We start from the raw sequence: 9,708 nt of genomic DNA, 5'->3' as shown, positions 1-9,708 counted from the left end.
TAATAGCGAGGTTGGGGCTGAAGTTTTCATCTTTAAAACTTGAACGTCGAGCGTCGCTATCTTGTAAGCGGCGCTCGACGTTCGACGTTCACGTTTTAGAGATGAAAACTTCGGCCGCAATCTCGCTAATTCTTTCAAAATTTCTTAAAATGGTGGGAAAAAAATACGAGGGTGTAAACTGTAAGAGGCCTAGGAGTGCTATAAAATTACAATTGCAGGAAATGAGGAAAACATTTTTAAAAACTAAGATGTACAGTATCTCTTCAAGGATGTAATTAATAAAATAAAAAGTCTACGAGAAGGGAAGTATAGTTCATAATTTGTTTTTTCTGCTTTCGAAACTTTTCCAGGAAAAATTATAATGCAGAAAGAAATGGTCGAGGAGTTTTTTTCTGGAGTTCTCTAAAGATAAAATTCTGTCAAAACCACTTATTTTCGACCTATATATTAATCCAATGAGAGCAAAAACAAATTGATTTCTCGTCATATTCTCATTTTTCTACTTTTATTATAAAAAAAAGTGTGTGTGGCCTTTATTTCGCACGTCTCAAAAATCAAACATTTGTTCAAAGGGTGGAGCAAACGAATTGGCATTTGGAAAAGATTCCAGGGACGAACTGAACGTGTAAAGATAATATTAACAAATGGATAAAACAATAAAGAAGAGATTTAAAGAGAAAACTAAGAAGATTAGAAGAGTGATGGGAGAAGAGAAAGTGATGTCTACTTCATAAAGTCAAGGAAAAGAAAGGCGCGGAGCGTATCCGACTGGCTATCCTTGAAGATATAAATCTCCAAGCTCCTTGACCGGACTAAAATAAATTTATAACCAAGTATTTAATAAACTGAGGTGAGTGACGATCGTTGTTATTATAGACAAGCAATTAAGCTAAATATAAACAACCTCATTTCGTAGTTACCGACGAGACATTAACGCGAAGAAAGCGAAACAGTTTAGTGTGAAAACTTCGAAAACTGGTAACTCGAGTTTATAAAATATTATTATTGCTTTCATTTTTATCATAAATACGCGTAAAAATTCTATTTTCTTAACGCATTTACCTTAATTACGTTAGAATAATAGAAAACTTCATCTGTTGGCCTAATACCCTCTTACTAATTAGACTTAAAAAAAACTATAACTAGTAAATATACTTACGAAAAAACAAAATAATTCTTACAATCTATTTCTTAAGTATAAAAAAAAAATTAAATATATTCACCATTAATATTTTTAAAACGTTATCTACATTTAAGCTTCTATGTCGTCTACTGAAACAATATGGCGTCGTCCTCTGGTTTAACTCTATTAACTTTTCCCATACTTTATAGAAAAACTACACAGAAACTTTGTAATTCCAAGTAACCAATTGTGATTTTCATAAGCCAATAACCAAATAATCCTGATCATCAAGACAGATCACTGATCAATAACCTCACAGAACGAATATAACCTCACAGTGAGATTTAAACCCAATTAATCTATATATTACATATGGCACCGTTCCAACCGAGTCGACATTTAAAATTCTTGATTTGGTCGTTGATGCAATTTTAATATTCGAATTTCCTTTTTATAAATAATTAATATACAGTCCTTTTACATAATTGAAATATACCCGGAAATCTACACTTTTTCAGTATATTTTACTTCATTTGTATGGTGTATGGGTTGTATAGAACTTTCATTATTCATTACCGGACACTAGACTTTCAAAATGTTAAAATTTCCAGTCGATTATATAAAACCGTGGGTCTTTCTATAAGGAAATACCCATATAGTTCCTGCTCAATGATCAAGAAGGGTGTAACAGTGAAGTTCTTCAACCCCCTCCGATCTTCCTCTCGTAGACTTTAATCCCTTTCCTGAAATAAAAGAGAAGTTGAAGTATGCCACTTCAATAAACCACTGCCAGAAATCCTTCATTATATCATAAATGGCTTCAAGAAATGCTTTGATAAGTAATATGTACTCATACAGAAATTCATGGAAATTACTATGAAAATGGTGTTTTTGTGGTGTAATAAAACGGGGTAAAATATTCGGTTAATTCTTGATTCTATTCTTAATAAAAATACGTGACTATTTATTTATAAACAGAACACATAAGTTACAGAAGGAAATTACTATGAAGATGGTGTTTTGTAATTGTTTGTGTATTGTGTAATGAAAACGATGTAAAATATTCGGTTAATTTGAGTAATAAAAATACATAATGATTTACCTTATGAATATGTATTAATCAAGAGAAATAGCATTTAAGAAAATATAATGAAAACTCTTTTCCTTTTATATATATTTCTTCTTGAATTCCATATATTTTATTGTATACTTAATCTCTGGTATAGTATATCTCTGAATTCCAAGCACAACAACTTATTTTATTTGTTTATATTCTTAATTCATCAATAAATTAGTTTAAAAAACACTAAATATTTATGGTTTTCGCATATCTATTGTTTCATGTATGTAGTGTATAGTTATACTGTATATACAGCATGAGTCCATATAACATGATAAAGTGACGTTACGAAAGTTTTACAAGCAAAAGTAATGTGATAAATAGGCTAGAACAGAATTTAAAAATAATACATTTATAAATATTAATAATAATAATAAATTTTTCGCAATTTTTAAAGATATAATCTAATACTTTTTTTTCAAATTTTTAACTAGTACAAACAATAATAGTGTCAATTTTTCCTTCTAATTGTATCAACATGAGACAATAATTAATTCCCATTTGTCGTTTTTATAATGACGTCGAAGCCGATACACAAAAGAAAAACGATGACACAACCAATTATGAAGAGAATACAATAGAATAATAGAAAACAAATTATTTTGTCGATTATATATTTAAATAAATTCTTTTTTTTTTCTTTTACAAAATGTAGGGTATTGTTTTCTCAATAGAATCGATTAAAAGACACTAAATTCCCCCTCAATTTTATACTTATATATACGAATTTTTGACTAGTAAATTGTATTTCTTTTTTTAAATTAAGAAAAGTAAATGTTCTTATACAGTCGACCCCCCTATAACACTGTTGATAATTCCGTTTTATATGAATTCCATGTTGTACGAGTCACTTAGATTTTACAGATACGTGAGCCGTTCACAGCCTGGCACACGTATTTGTAAAATCTAAGTGACTCGTACAACATGGAATTCATATAAAACGAAATAATCAACAGTGTTATAGGGTTGGTCGACTGTACTAATATTCATATTTATCCATTAATGTTTTGGTATCCCAGCAAATACAATATAGAAATTGATATAAAACATGGAAGAAGTTACAGATAAATGAATGAATATTTAAATTACTATTTTAATCTTACAATACAAACTTTTCTAAATAAATATAATTCCTACAAAATAAATCTTTATATAAATAGATATAATTCATATAATTTAGAAATTCATTACATTTTCAATGCAACCAACTGTATAATTACTAAACTGCATCTACGAAGTGAATTTTAAAAGAAAAAATATATATATTCTTTTGTATTTTTTTAAAAATGTCGTTGTAATTACGAGTAAATAAAAATCAAGTTTATATAAGAATAAAACGATTCGTAGTTTGAAGCATGTAAAACAAAATGGCTGAATTTTTAACACTGACTAACGAAACCAGAAAAGGAAATTATTATTTAAATTTAATAAAATCGAAAAATGTCGGAAAGAACAATACAATACGATATTTAAATTAGTTGACGCATTACGTCACAAAGAAATTGACAAAATTTAAATTTTTAAATCTTAAAAAAACGGTTTTTTTTTTTAAATTTGTTTGTTCCTTAAGGAAAACGGAAGAAAATCTATAGCAGAATTTGTAATAAAAATGAATGTAAATAATAATAATAATAATAATACATTATTCTAAGATATATGAAAGTTGCATCATTAGCTGCTGATGAATCGCGATAAAAATTTTATTTTTATGGTTGTCAATATCGATAATTACTACTGATAAGCATTAAAAAAAAAAAATCTTGTAATTACACAGGAAAACCATTACGGAGATTTTAAAGATATGAAAATTATTACTCCATTTCTCACTAAGTTTAACTTTCAAAGAATAATTAAGATGAAATTAGTAACCTTATTAGATTTAAATTTAGTTTTTCTTACTGAATAATACTGAAAAAACATAGGAACAATACAAAAATTAGCTTCGTGCAACCAAACGAATAGACACGCGGACTGTCTGTTTTTTAATCAAATCAATCAAAGAAATTAAGCAAATTCTAATTCAAAAATACATATGTTTAAATAACAATACAAATGATTGTCTATGGAATTATACCGTTTATCTGTAACAGATTAGCCTATAGTTATTGACTACCTCCTCTTCTGGGCATTCAACCCTGTCCAATATTATATAATGGCTGTGTTAAACTAAATTATTGACAGATAAGTTACTGAATAAACGCGAACTACAGCTTTACATTTATTTATAAGTAATTACTTTTTCAATTGGGTACCGTACGTACTCTAATTCTTCAAAATAATATAAAAATGCAACAACAACATACAGACATACACGACACTCCTTTAAATTTAAAAAATATTACGTGCTGCCATCTCTCGGACATTTATTAATATAATTATTTATCCGTAAATATTTAATTATTTTCTTATCTATTTATTAGTTTTATTTTAATTATTCAAAATAAACTAAAATAAATAAAAAGCTAACTACAAATTACTAAAAAATATTTGTCAATAATTTTAAATTAACGGTTTACGTAACGATTTATTTTATTCATAGGAAGCGCTGCAAGCAACAAATTCTTTATGCCAAATTCTATTATAAAAATTTACCAAAATATCGCCAAAAAAAATAAATAAATATTTTTTTTTGTTTTTTTTTTATAGATACGTATTTTACGATAGCGAATATCCGCAGTTAAAACCACTTTAGTAATAAAATAGGCTATAATGCATTTTGGCAACAGAAGTGATGTTTCGAGTCGATAATAAAAATTTCTGCTTCCTCCTCACGTTCGTACTTCGTTACCAAGTAGACAAACTATTTATCATAAGTTAAAAGTTTTTCAAAGTAGTATAAAAATCTATAGATAAAAGTAAAATTCTCCATCCATCCCGCCTATCCAGTTAAAAATGGAAAAAAAAGTGGCACGCGATGAATACACATGAAAGCGATACAACACTAATTAACTGTCCTAGTAGACGAGACGATTGTCACATGTTTGTTTTACATTTTAAAAAAAATACTATTCAAAGAATACAATTATTAAAATATATAAAGTGTCATTTATATTCCTAATTCAATTCGGATAATTAAAACGAAAAATATATCGTGCGATAGTCTATTCATTATAATCATTTTTTTAAATATAATACATATATATATATATCTTTCTCTATTCATAAATATTCATTTCCAAGAAATATTTGGCCTACTTACATACATACGTGCGATTTGTTTTTTTTTTTTTCCTTTTTAAAATTGGTTTATCGGGAATCACGCAAACTCTAAAAAAACGAATTTTGACAGGGGCCACAATTAAATATATCATCATTTTGTCTATATAATTTCCAAGAATTTACTGGAATATAACTCCATCAACGTTATTTACAAACATTTTTTACAACCGCAAATTACGATAGCGTGCGCCATTTATTAAACGAATTCTCTCTCTCTATTGACTCTATAAAATGCATTTTTATAGCTTTATTAATGTGTTTAAATAAAATATTTTAGAAATAAAAATGTAATTGCTGTTTTTCTTTCTTTTTTTTTTCTTTTTTAATAGAATTATTATGACTCTGTCGGAATTTTTCACCAACTCCGTTTCGAAATTTCGTGCGTGTTTATCTAGTTTTGTCATCCATCTTGATTTTAAAACGATATCGATTTATATTTGCATATATCTGCGCTGTTCCGAGACACGATAAATCATCCGCTATATTATTGTAGAGATTACAACTATTGATAATGTATTTTGATGATTTTAATACATTGTTAAGATCAGCCGCCGCCGCCGCCGCCATGTTTAACGCGCGCGTATTGATAGAGACCGAGAATAAAAGACTAAATTTATCAGCACCTGATCAATACCCGAAATACATAATATTCATAAAAGCTATTTTTAGTAATTGGCGCTGAGTTTCTTTTATAATATATTAAAAATTTTATTTAAAAAAAAAATCTAGCTGTGGCTACGCGCCACTCCATAGAAAACAGCTGCAGAAACACGAAAAATGTTGGTCTTTCTACGAATTCGCAATGATAAATCAATTATTGATATCTTTAAGAATTGATGACGAAGATTTCTTCGAAGTAATCGCTCAAATTTATCTACAAGAGCTGAGCAGGTGTAACGGAGAGCACTTTTTTTACTATCATCTTTATTGAGAAACGATGCCAAAACTTAGAAGGGAGGGGGAAAAAAACGGATCGCGTGCCATCCACAATAAGCATCCACACCATACAGTTACCGATCTACATGAGTTTTACATAAAGTTTGCGTGGATCGCTCATCCATTCCTCACACTTGAGAAAAATAATTGAGTAGCAATCTTATCAATATGGCGGCGGATAACCGGTACGGCGCATCTTCCTCCTCCTCCTCAATTAATCTGTATTGATTTATATACTCATTTACGTGAATTTCACGTGATAATTGAAACACTCGAGTTTATCGGAATTTACTTCCGTTCCGAAAAAGAACGGGCGGTTTAAGTAATGCCTCTGTAGTTCTTTCGAATGGCGGGCGCGCCTTAAAATATTCATTTAACGATTATATAAATCGATAACGTCTATTTTTGTCAGAAATTCCGTCCGCGTGTTAACCGAATCGGGATTTATAGATAATTAATTAAGTTCAAATCCACGAATGGGAAGTCGAGACACAAGAAATATGGATGAACCGTAATATTATCATTATCCGGAACGGATTAAATGACTGTAAGAAAAATGGAATTCCGTCACACGTGACCGTTTAAGGACGTAACTAAGGCAACGGAACGAAACAAAACTCTAGATAAAATCTGAAAGAACCTTTACTAATTGTGAAACAAATGCGATCTGTTTGACTAACAAACATTAAAACTCGACTTCCCATTATAAACTTCCAGACACACATCAGCACAGATGTTATTATTAACGATAAAGCTGTAAATTGTTCTATTTTTTTCTAGCTAAATTAAAATAATAATTTACACATTTATAAATGTCAGTCTTGCAAATAATCTATAAAATCTAACTGTTATACATTTTATAAAAATTAATTTTTTTTAAAATTTATTATGAACTAAAGTAACATTTAATATTTGGTATTTTGCATCGGTTACCATCCGCCATATTTAAAAGATAAGCGGCAGAATCTATTTTCGCGTATTAATAAAAATGGCGAAGGAATGACGAGTTGTTTCGTTTCTGTGCTATTTTCTTTTATTAAAAGCGAGTGTTTTTTTTTTTAAATTCCCTTTATTTACCTTATATAAATTAGTTTTTTGGAATTGTTTGGATGAAGTAAATTTTTTAGCTTAATTGGTTTTAACTACGTGGGAAGCTTCGTTAATTGAAATTGTCCTACATTCTCGTCCACCCACGCGAAAAGAAATCAATAAATCCTCCCTCCAAGCGTTTTACTTCAATCGAATTCTCCCTTCATCGACCTTCTCGATAGCTAAAGGTTAGAATTGTCTACAGTTTTTTCAATTGGTACATAAAATATTCCACAGAAAATTCACTTTCTATATTGTTTAATGTGTCCCAGACGGGCAAACAATGGAGCAAAGTTATGCCACCGTTTACTGAAAAAAAAAAAAGTGCTAGAAATATGACAATTATTTTTATAATTTAGAGATTCTCAAATTATAAATTGAAAGGCCAGAATGTCATTGGCTTCGAAATTAGTTTGTTAGAGCGTGAAACGAAATCTGAATTAATCATCTCATCTGCGTTAATAGTTATAAAACTAGGACATTCCAAGACTCTCTAGGTGCAGGCACTATCAGGATCTCCGCCATCTTGTTGCACGCCGCGTCAACTCTGTAATAGAGCAACCCGCTGATTAATTAATATGCAAGGAAATTACCGCCCAAAACTCCTCACTAACAGTCGTCGTGTCAACATTTAAGTGGTTCTAATTTATTGTAAAACGAATAAAAATAGCATTTTTTTAAAAGAGGAATGCTAAATGCAGCCATTCTTAGTGACACGATCGCAAATCGAACCTCACCCTGTTTTCCTATTCAGATAATAACTAGATCATCCTGCCATGTTCGAAGGAAATCTATGCGAGAATACTTCCGGTTCGTCGTGTCTATATATATATTGATCGATCCTTCAATACGTCGCGTAATTAATGCATAAAGCACTTGTACCTATCGATCGTAGTCTTACGCGATGTGATGATTACGCTACCTCTAACTCTTTCGACGTACGAGACGTTTAAGATTCGCAACGCATTAAAAAAAAAAATGGCAGACAAATCAAAGTACAGCTTGGTAAAATTGTTATTTCCGTTTTCTATACACCAGCTAAATCCATGTTTTCAATCAATAAAAATCTAGAATTGGCATAAGTATCAAGTTTCGCCATCGATGAAGAAATATATAATATATGAAACAGGACACGCTACATAATTTATAAGGAACTAACGTTTCGGGACCAGAAATTATTATAAATTTCTCCAAAATTAATTTTTAAATATTCACAAGAACGTGTGTGTGTGTGTTTTATGCGAGACACACGTGATCTTGATATACTTTGTTTACAGTGTTATTATCTATTTTATTACCCGTCTTTATAAGTTTACAGTAGAGAACATCGAACGATTTAATGCTCTAAAGCATCTTCGGAAAAACAGGGATTGTAAAACAACACTTTATTCACAATACCCGAAGGCTTTGACTACGCATTTTGACCCGTTCGACACAAAATTACGAAATTTAATTTACAGTTACGTAATGTTACTTAACACAAGAAATGCAAACAGTTGCGGAATATAACAAAATAATAGAAATTAAAAACAGTTCAGATACTGTCGAAAGAATTCACTATCGCCTTTACTTTACTATACACAAATTGTGGAATTAACACAAAAAACAATTGAATAAACTACCAAACTTCAAAGTGTTTTAAGAATATGATGCGGAGTTAAAGGTCACAAAAGTGTCAAACACACCGAATCGCGTGGCGCGACGTCGTTAGCATTATCACAACTGCGCCAAAAAATTTTTTTAGCACCACAACTCCGTTAAATGAACGAAAATACATCGAAAAGACAATTAAAGGAGAAGCTACGAAATATGAAGTAAGCTGAACATAAACTAGACGTGTTTATCTTAACCGAGATACAGCAGTGAGCCATTTTTCTTTTTCTCCCCTATCCCAGCATCCCAATTTAGAAGAGGGGGAAGAGGAAGAGTAAACTTACCTGAGTGGCATCCGCCACTGAATCCTGGCGGAACACCCGATTCGTTACGAGTACGACCGACTACTAGCTCCACAGAAACCAAAGGTGCCGCGATCGAAGCGTGTCTATGACATCATCGATATAGTCACCGCTCGGTCGCGCCGCCAAACTCCAAGTGGCGTTCTACATCATTAAAAACATAAATTTTTATTCGTTTTATTCGGCAATAACAACACACGCAATTATATTCTGTAATACGATTAAATAGAATTTATTGCAAATTCTCAAAAAAAAAAAAAAAATTA

The 9,708-nt window shown here is 30.4% G+C and overlaps 1 protein-coding gene across 2 annotated transcripts in view; it reads right to left on the bottom strand.

The window, feature by feature from the left end:
* LOC111637375 (elongation of very long chain fatty acids protein 6-like) overlaps window positions 1–9,571 on the bottom strand; it is a 15,654-nt gene extending 6,083 nt beyond the window's left edge. The window contains exon 1 of one of the 2 annotated variants that reach the window (XM_023382850.1): window positions 9,425–9,571. The gene's annotated coding sequence lies outside the window, so the exon portion shown is untranslated. Of the gene's footprint in view, window positions 1–4,479; window positions 4,552–9,424 lie in introns of those variants that run through there. The other variant, XM_023382851.1, reaches the window with a different exon arrangement.
* Window positions 9,572–9,708: the final 137 nt, after the last annotated feature.

This window comes from Centruroides sculpturatus, unplaced genomic scaffold (assembly GCF_000671375.1).
Source record: "Centruroides sculpturatus isolate CEXI.00-Female unplaced genomic scaffold, Cexi_2.0 scaffold1158, whole genome shotgun sequence".
NCBI classification, from domain to species: Eukaryota; Metazoa; Arthropoda; class Arachnida; order Scorpiones; family Buthidae; genus Centruroides; species Centruroides sculpturatus.
The sequence above is the reverse complement of the archived record's forward strand: the minus strand, read 5'-3'. Positions and strand labels throughout refer to the sequence as shown.